General features: G+C 46.9%; 2 non-coding genes across 2 annotated transcripts; one reads left to right on the top strand and one right to left on the bottom strand.

Annotated features, from left to right (window-relative positions):
* Window positions 1–3,183: 3,183 nt before the first annotated feature.
* trnal-caa (transfer RNA leucine (anticodon CAA)) lies at window positions 3,184–3,296 on the top strand. Its single transcript has 2 exons — window positions 3,184–3,221; window positions 3,251–3,296. It is a non-coding gene; the product is annotated as a tRNA-Leu (tRNA).
* A 5,967-nt stretch (window positions 3,297–9,263) lies between these two features.
* trnal-aag (transfer RNA leucine (anticodon AAG)) lies at window positions 9,264–9,345 on the bottom strand. The gene has a single exon. It is a non-coding gene; the product is annotated as a tRNA-Leu (tRNA).
* Between the last annotated feature and the right edge of the window lie 10,305 nt (window positions 9,346–19,650).

The raw sequence follows: 19,650 nt of genomic DNA, 5'->3' as shown, positions 1-19,650 counted from the left end.
TGGTGATTTTCCTTTAAAAACAAATGAATCTCCGAAACTTTTACGGAGTGTATCACTTGCACTGAGACCGAGATGTGTTAAGCTGTACATGAGTCTTTGTGGCTCGGGTGTTAACCAAAAGGGTGGTGGTTTGAGCCCTCCCAGGGACGCTGAGCCTTTTAATGAACACACCCTCCTCACTTCATTTCTCCACGGGCGGTCTTGTACCACAATCAAATACAGAGCCTGTAGGGGGCAGTAAGCTTGCAAATATAGCTCGCTGTGTATATAATGAAGAAGCAGAGGTTAGTTTCTCATGTGCATGTTGCAGAGCCTTACGAAACTCGTACTAACAGCTGGGGTTTGATCCCTGCACGGGCTATTAGTTAAAAGGCCATTGTAAATGACGTGTAACAGATTTTCCAGATGGCTTTTATGTTTCACACTAAATTGTGATCTTGAAACTAAAATAATAAGAAATAAAGAAATATGGAACACAACTGTTGTTCCCCAAGAAAAGCTGTTTTACACTGATGTCACTCCTTTTAATAAAATCCAGATTGTGAAGACAACTCCGCCCTATCAAAAGAAAATGTTACACTAAAGTTGGAAAGCACACTCTCAATCCATCTGTAAATTTGATTTCCGCCATCCATTCAAGGGTGCTTGGTGCTTCGCAAACAAATCATTTCAGGGAAGAAACTTAGTTTAATGAACTACTGTTGTATTTTCACTGATTGAATTTGATCTTTGTACTCTGCATTCTCAGATATAATATTTCAGAATTACAGTTCAAATTTGTTGGAAAACTTCACAGGCATTATTAAGTTAGCACTGTACAATTGTATTTTAATATCTTGGTATATTTACCTTCATTTTAATATAGAAGTAACCGTAAATGTTGTTATTTTGTACTTTTGTCGCATTTTTTAAAACATTTTAGCTGAGGATGCATGGCGACAATTGTATGATATTATTCCTTGATATCGATGATCAGTTGAAGGATTTGAAGAAACTATCAAAGAAACAGCAGCAATAGCAGATGATTTTGGTTTTTAAACCCATCTTTACACCTCAATACTCCATTTGTCCTTGAAAAAAAGAAAAGACAGGCATGTTTTGAGTTTTGAGAGGAATGATCCTCTTCTCGATTGAAAAGAAACGTATAAATTTGATTGCTTCAGTAGAATTTTGGATTTTCTTTTGAAGATCTCACAAAGTATTGCCAGGATCTATATTTAGCGTTCGGTAGTGATAACACTGCTGATATTGATGGAGTAGAAATCTATGATGTATTGACAGCTTTATCTGAAGCAAAAAGTCCTAGAACGCTGCCTATGAAGTTTTGGGATTCATACCAAGAAATACTCTTTGTTTTCCACCCCAAATGCTACTATTACATTACACATTATGCAAACATTACCAGTTTTAGTAGCTTCTGGGCGTGATTTTCCAAAACTGAAACTAATTACAAATTATTTAAGATGAACCATGTCCAAAAATTGTAAATCAGGATTAATATAATATCAACTGAAATTACTACAGAAGAAAAGATTTAACTGAAATATTAATAAGACTATGCAAGCCTAAAAAGTAGAAAAATTCAATTCATATAACTTTTATTTGTTATTTTTTTACAAATGAGCTCACACACTGGAAAACACTAACGTTTCTCTTTATTAGAGAATGTGAATAACAGTTTAACCCAGAATGTTTTTAATTGTGATTTTGTTAAAATTCAATCATCTATCTATAGTAAGAAATTATTAAGAAAGTAAGAAATTGTGTTATTTCATAAACTGTAAGACATGGAGACATTGACAGGTTATAACCTTTGCTTTGTCTTTTAAAGTAAGTGTTCAGGATCCAAGCCCATGTTCGGACGGTTGTGTTTCTCTTTTAATCATCAAATGTCATTGTTTTGTCCGTCAGTTCTTTCTCGAGCTGTACCATGGATATTTTATACCATCAATACTTTTCATGCTCTTTTGCATTTTCCTTCACATACGGAAAAAAACTCAAGGCGTTCTTCTCACTGTGCTACACAGTACAGGACACGCAGTGAGTAATTCGCGCAGCTTTCAGAGGAATCCAGAGGGAGGACTCTTAATACAAGGAGCTGTTTTTTTGGGGGGCATTAATCATTATTAACCAGAAACAGCTGCACAACTGGTTGCATTTGTGATTATGTCACTTCTCTGCTTCAGCAAGGTCAATAAAAGACTCTGAAAGTAGTAGAGAAAAACTGAATTAAAATCATATTAGCAATTCTGAGCGATATCTGCATACAGGCAATCCAATAAGAACGTTGAAATCTTTGAATGTCATCTCTCTATATATTGCGCTGCTTTTTACTTGGAGTAAAACTATTGGATTGAAGGGTTAAAATGTATTGTTGTTATTTGGAGAAATCAATGAACTCGTGATTTATATGTTTTAAAAGACGGTCATGCGCACAGAAAAAAGACAGTGCTGATTATTTTTCTGGAGACGGAGCACTGATGACCTATTCGAGCCAATTGATAAAGCCCACCCAGTGGATACTCTAGCAGAACGTGGAAGAACGTTCACCATTGTAACCAAGGCAACCACAGGAACAACATCAAGAAGCACAATCAATTCCCCATTTAAATCTTTCGTGTAAGGTATGCCATGTGAAAGCATGAAGTAAATCCGCTGATCTCTTTTGAACATGGACAAGGTATTTCTGATGGAGCGCAATGAGCAAAGACTTAATAAGCTACTCCTGCCGATGATTCAGCTTAAAGAAGTAAAAGCTTCACAAACAAAAGCAGCTCGCTACCATAGCCAATATTAAATGTACGTGGTGGCACATTACCATTTGCACTGGCTCAAAAGTGGTCTCTTCAGATGTTGTTCCCTACGTAAAGCTGAAAGCGCCAAAGAGCATTTCCATTGAGAAAAAAAATTCTTTCTTGATGTTAAACATAGAGAGCCTGCCTTTTAGAAGTTCTCCCTCTAAACACCTTGTGCAGCCTCCCGACAGACTAACAAAAAGCGCCTTTTCACCAACTCAATTTATAATACGCCCCTCAAAACTCACAACCGAATAACAATCCATCCGTATATTTGATTTCCAAGATCCATTCAAGGCAACTTGGCTCTTAGCAAGCAAATCATTTCAGGGAAGAAACTCAGTTTAGTCAACTACTGGTGCATTCAGCACACCACTTGCTTTTGCTTGTCAGGGTGGCCGAGTGGTCTAAGGCGCCAGACTCAAGGACATGTGTCTTTCCAGCTGGCTTGGGTGTTCTGGTCTCCAAATGGAGGTGTAGGTTCAAATCCCACTCCTGACAGCTTCTGCTTTTACCTCTCTTGAATTGTTCCAGTGCTACAGTGAATGACTGAAATATAAAAGCAGCAGAAGAAAGCAAGCAACTCAGTGCAATTTGTGAGTATTCTGCACTGTTAAAATGCACAGGTTTTCATACTTTTTGGAATTCGTAGCTCAAGAAGTGACTCCTGTTTCATTTTCTATTCACCAACTCGATTTGCATTCCGCCTCTCACACCTCACAACAGAATAACAAACGGCTTCATGTGCCACAGCATTCCCCTGTAGATTCGGTTTGCACTATGAATTAGGCGACCCCGAATGAAATATTTTAGTGTTGGCTCAAATGTGAGGAATTTCATGAACCCTCAAAAAGGAACGCTTGCAGAAAATGCCAGCAATTCAAAGCGTGTAGGCAGCATGAACAGACCAATTCTGCAATTTCTTTTATCGCGGGCGGTGCTTTCCGAGTCGATGGCTCTGCATTAGAAATGAGAAGTGCTGAACTCTAAACACGTTCTTGCCATTACTTCTACTCCTGCTGCTACTCCTTTGTCCTCGAAAAAAGAAAAGACAGGCATGTTTTGAGTCTCAAAATGATCTTCTGGATCCACAAGAAACATGTAAATTTGATTGATTCCGCAGTATTTTGGATGTACTGTACTTATAACTTCCATCGAAGAGAGATTTCATCAGTTGCATGAAATTGAAACTTTCGACTTTTTGTCTGGTATTGAAAATATGTTTAAAAAAAAACATAAATAATTTTCTAACAAACAACTCATGAATTATTGCCAGGATCTATATTTAGTGTTCGGTAGTGATAACACTGCTAATATTGATTGAGTAGAAATCTGTGATGTATTGACAGCTTCATCTGAAGCGAGAAGTCCTAGAACGCCATCTATGAAGTTTTAGGATTCATACCAAGAAATGCCTTTTTTTTCCCACCCCAACTGCTGCTATTGCATTACACATTATGTGAACATTACCAGTTTTGGTAGCTTCTGGGCACGATTTTCCTAAACTGAAACTTATTACAAAATTCTTTAAGATGAACCATGTCCAAAAATTGTAAATCAGGACTAATTTTAATATTAAATGAAATTACTACAGAAGAAAGGGTTTAACTGAAATATGAATAAGACTATGCAAGCCTAAAAAATAGAAAAATTCAATTTATATAACTTATTTTTTTATTTTTTGAGAAATGGGCTCACACACCGGAAAACAATAACGTTTCTCTTCGTTAGAGTATGTGAATAACAGTTTAACCCCAAATGTTTGTAATTGTGATTCTGTTAAAATTATATAAATCGTAAGAAATTATTAAGAAAGTAAGAAATTGTTTTATTTCACAAACTATAAGGCAGTGAAGAGAGTTTACTTCGCTTTTGTTCTTTTAACTTAAGAGTTCAGGGTCCAAATCCATCTGCGGACGGTTGTGTTTCTTGAATTTCTTGTAATCATCAAAAGTCGTTGTTTTGGGCTTCAGTTTTTTCTCGAGTTATACCATGGATATTTTATACAATCAATACTTTTCATACTCTTTTGCATTTTCCTTCACATACAGAAAAAGTTCAAGGTGTTCATGTCACTGTGCTGCACATTTACGCTGGACCACCTGTAACAGTACAGGACACACAGTGAGGAATTCATGCAGCTTTCAGCTCAGTGCCGAGTCCAGAGGGAGGACTCGCTCGCTGAATGATCTCTCAGGAAATCCCGGAAGAGATTCAGAAGGTAAACCTGGCTCTCTATGAACACGATCAAAGAGTTCTCACTCAACAGAAGACTGCGATGTGAGTACAGTAATATAAAACACCTGAAGATGCCAGGGATTGAACCTCGGACCTGTGGAGCAGTAAGTGACTTGTAGCGCTGACATAAGAAATACTTACATAAAGTGCTTTTACTGACCATATTACAAATCACAGGAAGTAAGGTCTTAAAACATTGGGCAGTAGTGGGATTTAAACCCACGCCCCTGAGAGAGTGGAGCCTAAAATCCAGCATATTAGACCATTCAGCCACACTACCTCTGGCCCCTTCTCCTTTCCTCTCGTTGCTGAGTATAGGTGCCTTCATGCAATTGAGCCAGGTTTGAATCCCAGCCAATGCATCTCCAAATCTTTTCAAATTAATCTGTGATCTTGTAGCACATCCTCTGAAACCAGCAATCGAAATTGGAAACGTCTTCTTCAACACTGAAAAGCTCAATTAGGACGAAGCAGTTGTACACAGGACAGCAGTACCATATGTGTTCTTGAATAATTCAGACTCATTCTCAGTGGTTCTTGCTCACCAAATATCTTAAAAGCTGAGGAAGAATGCTACGAAAAATACTAATCAAAATTCAAAATAATAATCATTATTAACCAGAAATGCAGAAAAACTGGTCACAATTGTGATTATGTCGCTTCTCTGCTTCAGCAAGGTCAATAAAGGACTCTCTGAAAGTAGTAAAGCACTAAAGCACTGCAAAACTGAATTCAAAATCATATTAGGAATTCTGAGTGGTGCCTGCTTACATGCAATCCAATACGGATGTTGTCTTTAAATAAGAACTCCCTATGTTTCCCTGCCTTTTCCCTGGAGTGAAACTATTGGATTGAAGGAATTCTTATGACAGGTTTACAAGGTGCCGTTGATATTTGGATAAGTCTATGAACTCGTGATTTTTATATACTTTAAATAACGGCCATACACACAGAATAAAATGACAGTACTGATGATTTTTCCTGAGATGAAGCACAGCTTATCTTTCCAAGACTGCTTATAAAGGCAAGCCAGTTGATACTTTAGCAGAACATGGAAAAACGTTCAGCTTCGTAACCAACAAATTCCCCATTTAGATCTGACATGTGAGGTATGCTTTGTGATTGCTTGAAGTGAAACCCACAATCTCTTTTGAACTTAGACAAGTTATTTCTGATGGAGCGCTATGCGGAAAGACATAATCAGCTCTACCCCTGAGGATGACTCGACTTGAAAATGCAGAACATTAACGTTTCACAGAAAAAAGGAGCACAACCGACATTAAAATTGAGGGCGCACTGTGATTTGCACTGACTCAAAAGTGATCTTGGTAGACAAACTTCCCTGCTGAAGGTGGAAACGATAATTTGTGTTGAGAAGAAGAAACACTTTTTTCTCCCTGCTTTGATGTTAAGCTGATAAAGTAGCTTTTAACACATTGCTCCATTTGGTGGTTGTAACACAAAAACTCCTAGCAGCAGTGGGATTCAAGCCCACACCCCCAAAGAGACTGGAGCCTTAATCCTGCGCCTTAGACCGCTCGGCCACACTACCCGCTGTGCACTCTCTCTTTGTCTCATTACTTGCCCAGAGGAAGCCGGGTGGGTTTTGCTCTTGTCGCCCGACTTAGTGGCGTTATGACCGTGGAACCGACTGCACCTGCTTTTTCTGAGATGCTTCCCCTCTCATGGCGAGATCTCGACTTCTTTAACACCTCTGGATAAAGATCTTCTGTGGAGCAGGTTTCAGACCTCTGCGTACAGCACCCTTGATGTCATTTTATTTTTACAGCAGACGCATCCGGAAAGTTGTGTCTTTTACGTTTTATTTGAACAACAAAACTACATACAATACAAACAAGAGCACATATAACGTATCAAGAAAATCGTCAGGGGCACATGCTATAATACAATTACACTTTATGAAAAACGATTACACAAGGTAAATAAAGATCAGGTCCGCACAGCTTGTTCTTACATTTCGAAAGAGTCCGTAAAAACCCCTTTACGTCTATTTTGAACTGTTCAAACATAGGACTCTTCCCAGACCATTTCACTTTATACCACATCCCTAAACAAGGATGCTTCTCCTGTTTTAGAACTATTTTGGGCGGTATGGCTTATACAGCACACCCACAGTATTCTAATGGTGGACTGCAGATCTGTGCTATAGTTCAGTCAAATTCAAAGGATCCAGCAATCGTACTGGATTTGACTGGGATTCTGAAATGTCTCTTAGAAAAGTATTCGGGTTTGCTTGAACCTTTGATAAAAAAAGTGATCTGATCTGAAACTACCCAGCTTACAATCTCTGAGGTAGTTGTCACTAAACTCGGACGTGATGTGGCACACATGTGCCGTGTGCCTTTACTTTTGTAAAAAACTGGTATCGGGAAAAGTTTCTTAATATTTCTTTTGATTAGCATGCAAGAAAATGTGATCATTACCTATGGAATTTCCCGCCAGCGTGGAGCTTGAATTCACAACCTTGAGACTCAGTGTTCAAGAGTCACAGAAGAGGTCAGCCTGGTCTTCAGTTTGCCAACGATAAGCTCCGGCAGTGCTCCTCTGTAAAGCAGATTGTTCGGATCGGTTATGTGGGACCGCACTTCGATACTAAGATCGTTTGCAGCACATGCATGGTATCCCCCTTCACGCAAAAAACATAGACGAAGGAAACTCTCTTGTCTTGGGCTGCTGACTCCCGGATTTAAAGCGCTCTGGGTGCCAGCTATGTCTCTAACAAGCACACTATAAAGACAGGAATTACACTTTGCTCACGTCACGCATGGAATGGCGAGGCTACTTGATCCAACATTATCTAGTCTCACCTCATATGGTGCCGATTCCTGGTTTTCATTTAAGAAAGAGCACTGCAAACACCGTAAACAGTGCAAAACGTGTGATGAAAGAAGTCTTTTCCCCCCTTTGTCTAAAGCAGAACACAGCGGAGTCATGCCGAGGGTTGTGAGATCAAGATTTAAGTGGAGCACTGTCGTCTATGTCTTAAGCTACATGAGTTGGACATCCACTTGTACACGGAAAGCACATTGAGATCCTCTGACATGAAAAATGCCAGATAAAAGCCATTTCTCATCCTTTCTCTTAGTGGTGGAGCTATGGCATGTAAATGAGGCAACTAGCAAGGCGAGCAGGCTCGGTGCACACCGAACGCAGATGTCTCAGAGCAGTTGAGACGTGTCCAAGTGGCTGTCAAAGGACAACACTTTGCCGGTGCCGTGACTGAGTTGGCTAAAGCGCCTGTCTAGTAAACAGGATATCCTGGGTCCGATTCCCAGCGGTGCCATTCTTCCTGTCTTACTGTACATAATTTATCCTTACGGGCAAATCCCATGCCTTTTAATTCAGGTGAATGCAAGTGTTCGTTTCCTTTCTGGAACAACTTGTTTTGAAAGAAATCTATACAGCTTGCGAAAGATGAAACACAAATCTTGCTTATCAGTGAAGAAGAGGTGCTCCCAGCAGGCCAGCTAATACCAGCAAAGTGTTTTTTCACCCTGACCCATAGAATGGAGAAAAGCGAGGCGCCTGTGGCTCTGCAGTGTAATCAGTTCGCGAGTTCGGCGGTTAGCTGAAAGAGTGGTAAATGGAGCTCACCCCAGCCCGTCCTTATTCTTTTAAAGAGGATAAAAAATTACCTTCGCAGCCATTACTACCAGCTTTAAAAGACTGCCATGGGCATGGAAAAAAACACTCTACAGATGACTTTTCAACTTTGTAACTGCAACCAAAGGAAAATCAGCAAGAAGCAGGCTCCATTCCCCATTTAAATCTGTCGTGCGAGGCATGCTTTTTGAACGCATGAAGTAAATCCCACGATCGCTTTTGAACTTGGACAAAGTACTTCCAAAGGAGCGCTATGCGCAAAGATTTAACAAGCTCAACCCCCGCGACGATTCGGTGTGAAGAAGCAGAACATTCAAGTTTCACAGACAGAAGCAGCACGCCAGCACAGCCAACATTAAACGGAGGGCACACTACGATTTGTATTGACACAAAAGTGATCTGGGCAGACGTCGTTCCCTGCATAACGCAAAAAGTGGCAAAGTGCTTTTGGGTTGAGAGGACGCAAGAAGGTTTTTGTTTTGTGCCTTGATGTCAAGCTGAGAAAGTATCTTTAAACACTTTGCTTAGTTTCTCGAGAGACTGCCAAAAAGCAGTTCCCTCCCTTTTGTCTGAAGCCAGCTGAAAGGGGGTCTCGACAGAAGCACCTGGCAGCGGTGGGATTCAAACCCACGCCCCCAAAGAGACTGGAGCCTTAAACCAGCGCCTTAGACCACTCGGCCACACTACCCACTGTGTACTGTCTCTTTGTCTCATTACTTGCCCGGAGGAAGCCGGGTGGGTTTTGCTCTTGTCACCCGACTTAGTGGCGTTATGACCGTGGAACCGACTGCACCTGCTTTTTCTGAGATGCTTCCCCTCTCATGGCGAGATCTCGACTTCTTTAACACCTCTGGATAAAGATCTTCTGTGGAGCAGGTTTCAGACCTTTGCGTACAGCACCCTTGATGTCATTTTATTTTTACAGCAGACGCATCCGGAAAGTTGTGTCTTTTACGTTTTATTTGAACAACAAAACTACATATAATACAAACAGGGGTTCATGCTATAATATTGTACTGTTTTCAGGTTTCCTCAGGAAAAGGTCAAGTGGCGACGTGATAGTAAACCAAGCGACAGCTTTATTCTTTTATCGAAACCACACAAAACCAAACACAGGACATACAGACACATGAGGAGACTGATGGAACACGTTCACATCGTTAGGGTGGTAATTACTTAACAACAGGCTATACACTTATAAGGCTACACAGTACCATGAGTGCCTAGGTGCACTTCCTCCTCACCACCGGGCCAGGGGGGTTACACTGTCCCCACCTGAAGCGTCTGGCGTCCCGCCGACATCGAACACCCCCCTCAGGCTATACTCATACTCTGCTAAAGGCTGTGGATCTCTGCGTGAGCGGCTGTTACGAAGCGGTGGTGGCCGGCGGCCCGCGGTCACCCCATTGTCGGCCGGCTCCGGCCCTGGCTGCTCCTCTGGAGCCTCCCCGCGGGGCTCCTCCTCCCGGTCCCGGTAGGGGGCCAGGCGGTCTCGGTGCAGAACCATCACTCTCCCCCGGTAGCAGACCTTGCCTACCACCCCGAGGACCTCAGCGGCCCCCTCCCACAAAGGCGCCAGCTAAGGCCTGAGGCCTTTGCGGCGGTGCGGGCTGTACACCCAAACCAAGTCCCAGGGCTGGAAGGCAGGCCCCCTGCAGCGCAGGTCGTAGTTCTGCCGGACTCCCGCCTGAGTCAGATGGGTCCGAGTAAAGCTGTGCACCCGCCGCATCCGCTGCTGCAGGTCCTACTCGTAGTCCGGTCCAGCTGGTGGTGCCGACTCGTCTCCGGGAGGCGGGCCGAAGACCAGGTCCACCAGGGTTCGCATTTCCCGGCCCAGCATGAGTGAGGCCAGGGTACACCCGGTAGATTCCTGGACTGTGGTCCGATAAACCCAGAGCTCGAGGGGGAGGTGGCGGTCCCAGTCCTGTTGGTGCCAGGACACCAGGGAGGCCAGCTGGGTGGCGAGAATCCGATTAAACCGCTCCACAGACCCGTCGCTCTGGGGATGCAGCGGGGTGGTCTGAGTCTTAGAGATCCCCAGGCGCTGGCACACTCTGGCGAAGACCTGGGACTTGAAGTTACGCCCCTGGTCACTGAGTAACTCCTCCGGCACCCCCAGCCTGGCAAACATCCCCTTCAGTAGTGCATCGGCGACCATGGGGGCACTCTGGTCCGGGAGGGCATAGGCCTCCGGCCACTTCGTGAAATAGTCCATTGCTACCAGGATATAGTGGTTTCTGGCCTCGGTGCGCGGAAACGGGCCCAAAACGTCCACTCCCACCCGCTCCATAGGAGCCCCCACCTGGTGTTGTTGGAGGGGGGCCCGAGAGCGCTCGGGGGGACCCTTCTGCGCCACGCACACCGCACACGTTCGGCAGTACCGCTCCACGTCCCGGTGGCAAAGACCCCTGCAGGGTTTTTTTACCGCCGAAGTGCCCCACACCCGGCTGGCCGTGCACCGCTCGGAGCACCACCCCGCGGAGCGACCGAGGCACCACCAGCTGCCACCGTACCTCGCCACTGGAGGGTACCCACCACCCCCGGCGCAGCACCCCGTCCTTTACCTCCAAGGCCTCCCACAGGGCGCAGAGGGCCTTGACGGACTTCGGGTGCGGGGCGAGCTCCTCTCGCGTAGGCCGCACTCCTGCTGCCCTCCAGCGGAGTACCGGCCCCACGTCAGGATCAGCTGCCTGACGCTGCGCCAGGTCTGGCAGGCCCACCCCCAGCGGCCCCTCCCGGGCCGTGGCCGCGGTGCTCACCCCCGCCACGGTGCGGACAGCCTCCTCACGCTGCTCCCGCCGGGCGCAGTGATGGCAGTCCGCGGCCTCGCAGGGGCGCCGCGAGAGAGCGTCGGCATTGAGATGGCGAGACCCCGCACGGTGCACGACAGTGAAGTCGTACTCCTGCAGGATCTCTATCCATCGCGCCATCTGCCCCTCTGGCTCCTTAAAGTGGAGCAGCCAGGTGAGGGACGCATGGTCGGTCCTCAACCGGAACCGGGTCCCGAACAGGTACGGCCTGAAGTGGTGGACCGCCGCCATCACCGCCAGCAGCTCGCGACGGGTCACGCAGTAGTTCCGCTCAGGCCTAGTCAGAGACTATAGTAGGCCACTACGCGCTCCCCATCCGGCCCCTCCTGCGCCAACACCGCACCCACCCCCGAGTCACTCGCGTCGGTGTCGAGAACATACGGCAACCGCGGGTCGGGGTAGGCCAGCACGGGGGCCCCCACCAGAGCTTCACGCAACCGGCCGAAGGCAGTCTCACAGCCCGAGTCCCAGTCAAAACGGCGGCCCTTGTCGGTGAGGCGGTGCAGCGGGGCAGCGATGCTGGCAAAGTCCCGGACGAACCTCCGGTAGTACGAGGCCAACCCCAGAAAGCTGCGGAGCTCCGCGACGGTGCGTGGAGTCGGCCAGCCCCTCACTGCGGCGACCTTACCTGAGTCCGTAGCCACCCCTCGCGGTCCAACAACATGTCCCAGGAAGCTCACCTCCTGCCGCAGGAGCTCGCACTTGCGGGGGTTGAGCCTCAGGCCAGCACGGCGGATGCAGGCCAGCACCGCCTGGAGGTTTGTCAAGGCCTGGTCGAAGCCCAGGGCATGAACCAGCAGGTCGTCCAGGTACAGCACACACTGGTTCCGCGGGACCGATGCCAGCACCCTCTCCATCAGCCTCTCGAAAGTTGCCGGGGCATTGCACAGGCCAAAGGGCATGACAGTAAACTGCCAGAGGCCCTGGCCGATGGAAAAGGCCGTCTTTGGTCGAGCATCGGGAGCGAGCGGTACCTGCCAGTAGCCGCAGCGGAGGTCAGGGAGCTGAACCAGGTCGACCCGGTGATGTAGTCTAGGGCGTCATCTATCCTCGGCAGGGGGTAGGAATCTTTTCGGGTGACCTCGTTCAGCTTGCGGTAGTTGACGCAGAACCTCCACGAGCCGTCTTTTTTTTTGACCAGTACAGCTGGCGCCGACCACGGGCTCGCGGAGGGCTCAATCACCCCCGCTGCGGCCATCTCCTGGATCTTTTCCTCGGCAGCGGTCCACTTGGCGTGAACCATGCGTCCCGGTGGGATGCAGATGGGCCGAGTGTCGCCGGTGTTGATCTCGTGTTGGACCAGGGCAGTGCGGGTGCAGTCCTCATCTATCGCCGCAAAGAGATCCTCGTTCTGGGCGAGTAGCGCCTGGAGCCGCTGCCGCTGGTCCTGATCGAGCCCCTCGCAGCTCCGCTGGTAGAGATCCTCAACGGCGCGCCTCGCTTCCACGCAACGCTCGGCTCCCGCCGCCGCCGCCTTGTCTGGCCCCCCGGCTGACTCGGGAGCAGGATCCAGTACGCTCGCTCCCCGGCTCACAGGCCTGGTCTGCCCCGGCGATTGCCGCCGCCGCCACTGCCTCTTTTTCTCCCGGCTCCGGCAAGCCCGCGTCCCTCGGCCTTCGCCGGGCCTGCCCTCCACCAGGTGAAGTCGCTCCCCCTGCCACACCAACTCCTGCCGGCTCAAGTCCAAACTGGCCCCCACTCGCTGCAGTGCATCCAGCCCCAGAATGCAGTCCTCCTGGATGGGTGCGAGGTAGCAGGGGTGGCGCACCATCGCTGCACCTAGACGGAAGGCAAGCACCTGTTTCCCCCGGACTGCAGCGAGCTGTCCCGTCACGGTCCTTAGCCGCAGGCTGGAGGCCTCCCATCCTGGGGGGTTGGTGCCCTCGGTGTCGGGGAGGACGCCCGGCCAGAGTAGGGTTACTGATGAACCGGTGTCGAGTAGGGCCAGGCAGGGTTGGTCCTCGATTTTGCAGTGGAGGTACAGGCCCCGGCTACAGCCGACTCGCCCCACGGTGGCGTGAGGGGCGCTGGTCTTAACAGCGCTCTCCGGAGCGGGGGTTGAGGTGTTCGAGGGGCGGCCTTCCCCACGCTGAGTCGCCCCATTCCCGTTTCCCTACGCCGATCGGGGAGTGCGAGGTTCGGGTGCCCGGCAGAACCGGGCTCGGTGTCCTCTCTTCCCGCAGCGGTTGCAAATCAGCGTGCGGGGCTGTTCCGCGGGGGTCGCTGCCCGGGCTGGCTCCTCTTCCCCCTCGCTGGATTCCTCCGTCGCCGTCTCGGTCATCCGGCAGGGTGCACTGCGTCTGCTGGCACTTCCAGTCAACCCGAACACGGCCTCAGCCCGTGTAGCAAGGGCCAAGGCCTGCTCCAGCGATGTTGGCCCTGCCAGCTGCACGTGGCGCCGCAGCTCCTCGGGTGAGAGGGCCTTGAGAAAAGCCTGGAAAGCCATCTCCCACTGCGCCTCCCGTGGGAAAGTTGGGTATCCTCGGCGGGCGAGGAACGCGACATCAGCGGCAACCGGGCCCAGTCGCTCTCCTGGTCGGCGCCGCCACAGGGCCAGCCTCTCCCGCATCAAGTCCAGCGCCTCCTCTACACCGAAACGCAGCTGGAGAGCCGCCGCCAGCGCCGTGTATTCGCCTCTGTCCTCCTCCGGGACGTCCAGGAGCACCTGGCAGGCTACTCCTTCCATCTCCGCCCGGCCCCAGCCATTCGTCCGGGCCGCGAGCTGGAACTGCGCCTCGGAGATTTCCCACGGCGCTTCCCCATTGTAGCGACCTGGTCGCACCCGCGCTGATGGGTGTGGGAATCGCTGATCGGCTCCGGCAGGGAGAGTATCCTCTATCTGGGTTGCCCGCTGACCAGGAGTAGCGGCCAGTCGCCCCAATTCTACCGGCAGAACCACTATTGAATAGCCCTGGGGCTGTGGCCACCTGTCGCACCCAGAAGTTGCTCAGGCTCCCTATGTGCGCTGCCGATGGGTTCTGTTTCTTCCAGCGTCAGCTGGCGCTTAACAGAATCAGGTAGTGTCTACCACGAGTTGTCCATTCTGCCCAATGTAGCGTTTGCAGGTTCTTTTCACAACAAGGACAAGTGGAGACGCAACAAACAAGCATTAGCTTTATTCATTTACAACCACACAAAACCAAACACAGGATCTACACACACATGAGGAGACTGACGAACACGTACACACAGTTAGGGTGGTAATTACCTAACAACACACTATACTTTTACAGGACTACACAGGGCACTAGAATTACTAGGACATTATTTACTCAGGTAGGGTCAGCCACTGGTCATCGTGCTGACCCTCAGACTCTCCCCGGCTACCACTCCCAGCATGCCCAGCGGTACTACGAGCGCCTAGGGGCGCTTCCTCCTCACCACCAGGCGAGGGCGTTACAATATGGACTCCCAGGAGGCTCCCATACTTCGGATTCTTGCGTTCTTGTCAGAACATACTGATGCGCAAACATATTCATTACCATATTTCAAAGCATTGGAATAATATATGTCGTACAGCAACACAAAAACAGGAAGACAAGTATCACAGCTACTATAATCGGTGTTAGTAACTTAAAGAAAAACATTCCCCCTGGCCCAAACAGTGATTCTAACCAGGAGAGAAATGGGTGAGGCTGTAGAATGAGGCATTAAAGCACATAACAAGATGCATTAAATTTCTTTAACTTTACAGTATGATTTATAAGTTTATACCACAAATTACTCATATCCCCCTCATTATCAGTTTCATTCAGCCAGTTTGTATACAAAGAGGCTTCGTATTTAGATTCTTCCTCTTTCTGGGTGGTGATAGGCTTCCACATAAAAAGGAAAAAGGCTGGGCACATCAGTCCCAAGCATGTGATCCCCATCTATCCCTGTGGAGACATCACTCCTGCGCTTTGCTCAGTTCGTTTGTGACCTTTTTACAGTGGGAAGCATGAATTCAGGGCACCCTTTCCGTGACTTTCACAGCAGTCGCAGTGGTCAGCAGCCTTGGTACGGCCCCCTCCACCTGAGTGAACACCACTTCTTTTTCCTGAAGTCTTTCACCAGAAGAGTAATAACTCTTAGAAAAATCTACACATTGTTCCACTGCCTCAGCTGTGCCATTTTGCAGAACAATTGTAGCTGAAGTTGTAAAATTTCTCATTGGCCCGTTCCTGCAAAACATCTTATTATGAACAAACAAATCATAATAATAATGTGCATCTAGGGGAATCACTCCCAAGGGTAACCCCCCCTTAAAACTATATTGTTCTACCCATCAGGTTCTGCCACTAGATAAGAGAACCTTTCCCATGAAATCATTTTTTGACCTTCATGATCCCTTCAGGGCGTACAATTAGCACAGAAGCAGCAGCTTTAGTCCACATGTTTTTCCAGCAGGATATTAACAGTATGATTATAACGAATAATACCAGACACACAAATATGTATTGAACCAGAGACCCTCTCCAGGATCCTAGCACAGACTGTAGCCATGCACCAATGCCACAATCATCTGGATTATAATTATGATATATATTTTTCTTCATCATAGATGTGCTTTGCTAAGTCATTAATTTGCTAATAATTGTCTAGAATACAAGTACTGTTTAGTCTTTGCTCACCTAAACAGCTGTCTATCACCCTAATAGAGAATGGCCTAAAACTGTGATTATAGCGAGGAGCATACAGTTATTTCCATTCTAATACATCTGAGTTACACTCAGACTAAAAGCAGGGCTATTTACCCATGCCAATTAACCTAAATAATCACCTCTACCAAAGGGGATTACTCCCATGAGCATCTTTTATAGCAATACAATCCCAACAGGAGCTCTGATTATTATTTGTGGCTGACTGATAAAGTATTGATTCCATATCCCCATTTATTAAAGTAAAACTCCTCACACTTAACAGGTACACTGTCACCCCCCCTCAGGAAGCTCAACAAACACAGAAACAGTGACAATATAATAATGTTCACTCAGTCTCTGGTGCAGTGGTTCGGTGTCAGCGCAATGTGTAGATCCAGCGATCTCATCCTGTCACTCAGATGGCAGAGTCGGTAGTCAGTTGCACTTGATATGGTCCTTCCCAGCAGGGTTGCAACATCTGGCAGGGTATATCTTCCTCACCCACACCCACTCGCCAGGTATCAGGTCGTGTCTTCCCTCTACTGGAGGTCTCCAAGTGTCCAGCACCTGTTCACCAGCCCCGTGCACCACTTCAATTAACAACCTACAATACTACAATAGAGAATTAGCAAATTCAACAATCCATTAGCCAAATTCATCCCTCTAGGAAGTTTCGTTGATTGGCCTGTGATGATATCAAACAGGCTCTATTACACAGTTCTGTTTGATCCAGCCCGCATCCCATGGTGTTCCTTCAGTCTGATGTCTAGTCAATCTTTTCTGTTCCTTCATTCCACTGTTCTAGCAGACTGAGGGTGATCTCAGTCCATCTCACCCCGAATAATCCAGCCATAGCCTGTCCCTTGATCATAATACATGCGGTAGGGCAGTGCCCACCAAGGGCTTATCTCCATCATCAAGTGTTTGGTAGACACAGAGGCAGTGACAGCAACCCACTGGGAAAACAGATTATAAGAGCCAAGGTTGTAAACATTTGGTACTGCATGAAAGGTTTCTCAGGAGCAAGCCTTTTGAGCTGTAGCACCTGCACCTGAACTGTAGTTGAGTTCCTTTGATAAGCATCACATTGAGATGCCACATAAGTGGCTACTGCTTCAAACACGGTCCCCACCCAGGTTTGGGTAACCAGCACACCATTTGACTCACACCCAGGTGTCCGACACAGTGCATTAGTCGAGCTACAAAGGGCATTAGGCTGTGAGGGCATGCAGAGCGTCCAGTGTGCTGGCAGCACCACACTCTTTTCTAACCATGTCCTTTTCTCTGCTTTAGAGGCCTCAGCCTGAATATCCTGTAGCTGTCCCCTTTTCACCAACAGAGGTCTCACAGGGGTCTCAGACTCCTGTTCTACCAGGACTGTGCACCTGACAGCTACATCTGCAAAGTTGTTCCCTCGAGGTACTGGAAACATTTCTTTATTATGTGATTTATACTTTACCACAGCTACTTCAGTTAGTAGCTGCAAAGCTTCTAACAGTTCAGAGACAAACCCAGCATTCTTGATTGGAGTCCCTTCCATGTTGGGGAAATCCCTATTCCTTCACTGCCATCCAAAATTGTGGCATACACCAAATGTATATATACAGTCTATATAAATTGCTACAATTTTCCATTTAGCATATTTACAAGTTTCAATTAAATATTTTCATTCGGTCTGCTAGTTCTACACCAGATTATTCACAGTTTATACAGCCAGGCAGGTAGCCTGCACAACACATAAACACGGCCCCTTGGCCACCGCATCAAGGGGTCCTGAATAATAATAACCCACCAGACGATGCCTATCTCCATGCTCCTGCACCAGCACAACGGCTCACAACCCATTTCTTTCACTTACAGACAGATTACATGCAGATGATCAGTCTGAGGGAATACAGTCCAGGGCCAGTGTCTGCAAGAAAGCTTGTTTCAAAACATCAAAAACAGTTTGTGCTGCAGGGGTCAAGGCAATTTTGTCTTTAGACTGCACTACCCCCCTTAAACCAATACGTCACTGGACAAGCTCGTTCTGAGAAGGCATTCACCCTGGCTTTATCATGTAGTTGGTTTTATACTCCTTTTTTTCCTCTTTAGATCCAATACTTGGAGTAGCCCGGCCTTATGGATTCCGTAATTAGGTAAAACAATCACAATATCACATAACTCTATTGAGTTAGTTTACATAAATGCTATTTCATGCAGTAATTCCTTATAAAATGCTGCGGTCTGGGCCTAAAATAGGTCTGGGGTGTCCCCCACCCACATCAGTAGTTGAAACTGTACATCTTTTCCCAAGCAGACTGTGACAGCTTATATTTGCTTTAAACACAACCCTTGCACCCCTTCTCCTGTAGCCTCCTGTTACCCGTTAGAAAACTTTATATCACATCTTTATGCTGTTTTAGTCTAAAAACAGGACAGCTGTGCTCCTGTGTCCCCCAGTTACTGCACACTGTAAGATTATTTCACTTTTATTTAAATCCTGAGATAAATTTAGGAAGGCTACAGAGGGGTTTACTAGATTAAAACTGTTAGTTCACGCACGGCTCTCGTTTCAGCTTCTGACATGTTCTTTAATTGTGAAATCAAGCCTCTTTCTTACAATTTCTCCAAAAAACACCTTTTTTTTAGTAACTGTACACCAGCTTATTAGTAGTTTTGTCTTTGGGGTTTTATATCTCGGTATAACATTAAAGTCGCACAATAATTTCAACAAACTGGCGGCTCCCTTTTCTCCTCCTTGGGAGTCTTTTTACCCCATTTGCAGCGCTCGCACTTCTGCATGCATGCTTCACGAGTTATTAAATCAAATCTGTCTCCGCTGTCCGTAATATCAGGAAAGCATAGTTGTACATTCTTGGCAACATCAGGTTTTATCATCAGCAACATCAACCCACTCAAGTAAATTTGTTTTATTACTGTGGAAGTATCTTCATTCACTTCCTTCTCATCGGCTAACCCCGAGTATAATATCCATAAAGCTATAAACCTTTCTGTAAAATCTGAAACATCCTCACTTCCTTCTGCTGACATGCTGTCTAATCAGTTTTCGGTGGGTAATGCTCTTTCAAAAATCTCCACACTAATTCCCACCCTTCTCCTAGATTCTCTCTTAAGGCGTTCTATTTCTTCTTTTGCTGTTTCTTTTTCTGCATATATAACTTCGTTTCGTTCAGCCATTGCTTTTAGCTTTTCCATCAGAGATTTTTGTGTCTCATCTATGATATTCTGTTGAATTCTCAAATATTCCTCTAAATATTGTTTATTTTTATCCAAATGTTCATACACTTTTCTACATTCCTGTTCAGCCTAAATTCCGTCCGACATATTTCTTTGTTTCACTTTGGATTCATCAAACTTTTTTTTTTCTTCACACCAAACCATTTTCACTTCTCCCACGCGCCCCGCGGAACCCCCCAGTCGAGACAAACTGACGAACTATCACAATTCAGGAACACGGACCAGGTTCCAAATCCTGGCTTTAAACACACAGTTGAATCGAGTTACCATTTTCGGCTCTTCTGCGAGTACAGTTCTAGTTACTACCTTCAGCCATACTGC

The sequence above is a fragment of the Lepisosteus oculatus genome, chromosome 14 (genome assembly GCF_040954835.1).
Source record: "Lepisosteus oculatus isolate fLepOcu1 chromosome 14, fLepOcu1.hap2, whole genome shotgun sequence".
Taxonomy (NCBI): Eukaryota; Metazoa; Chordata; class Actinopteri; order Semionotiformes; family Lepisosteidae; genus Lepisosteus; species Lepisosteus oculatus.
The sequence above is the reverse complement of the archived record's forward strand: the minus strand, read 5'-3'. Positions and strand labels throughout refer to the sequence as shown.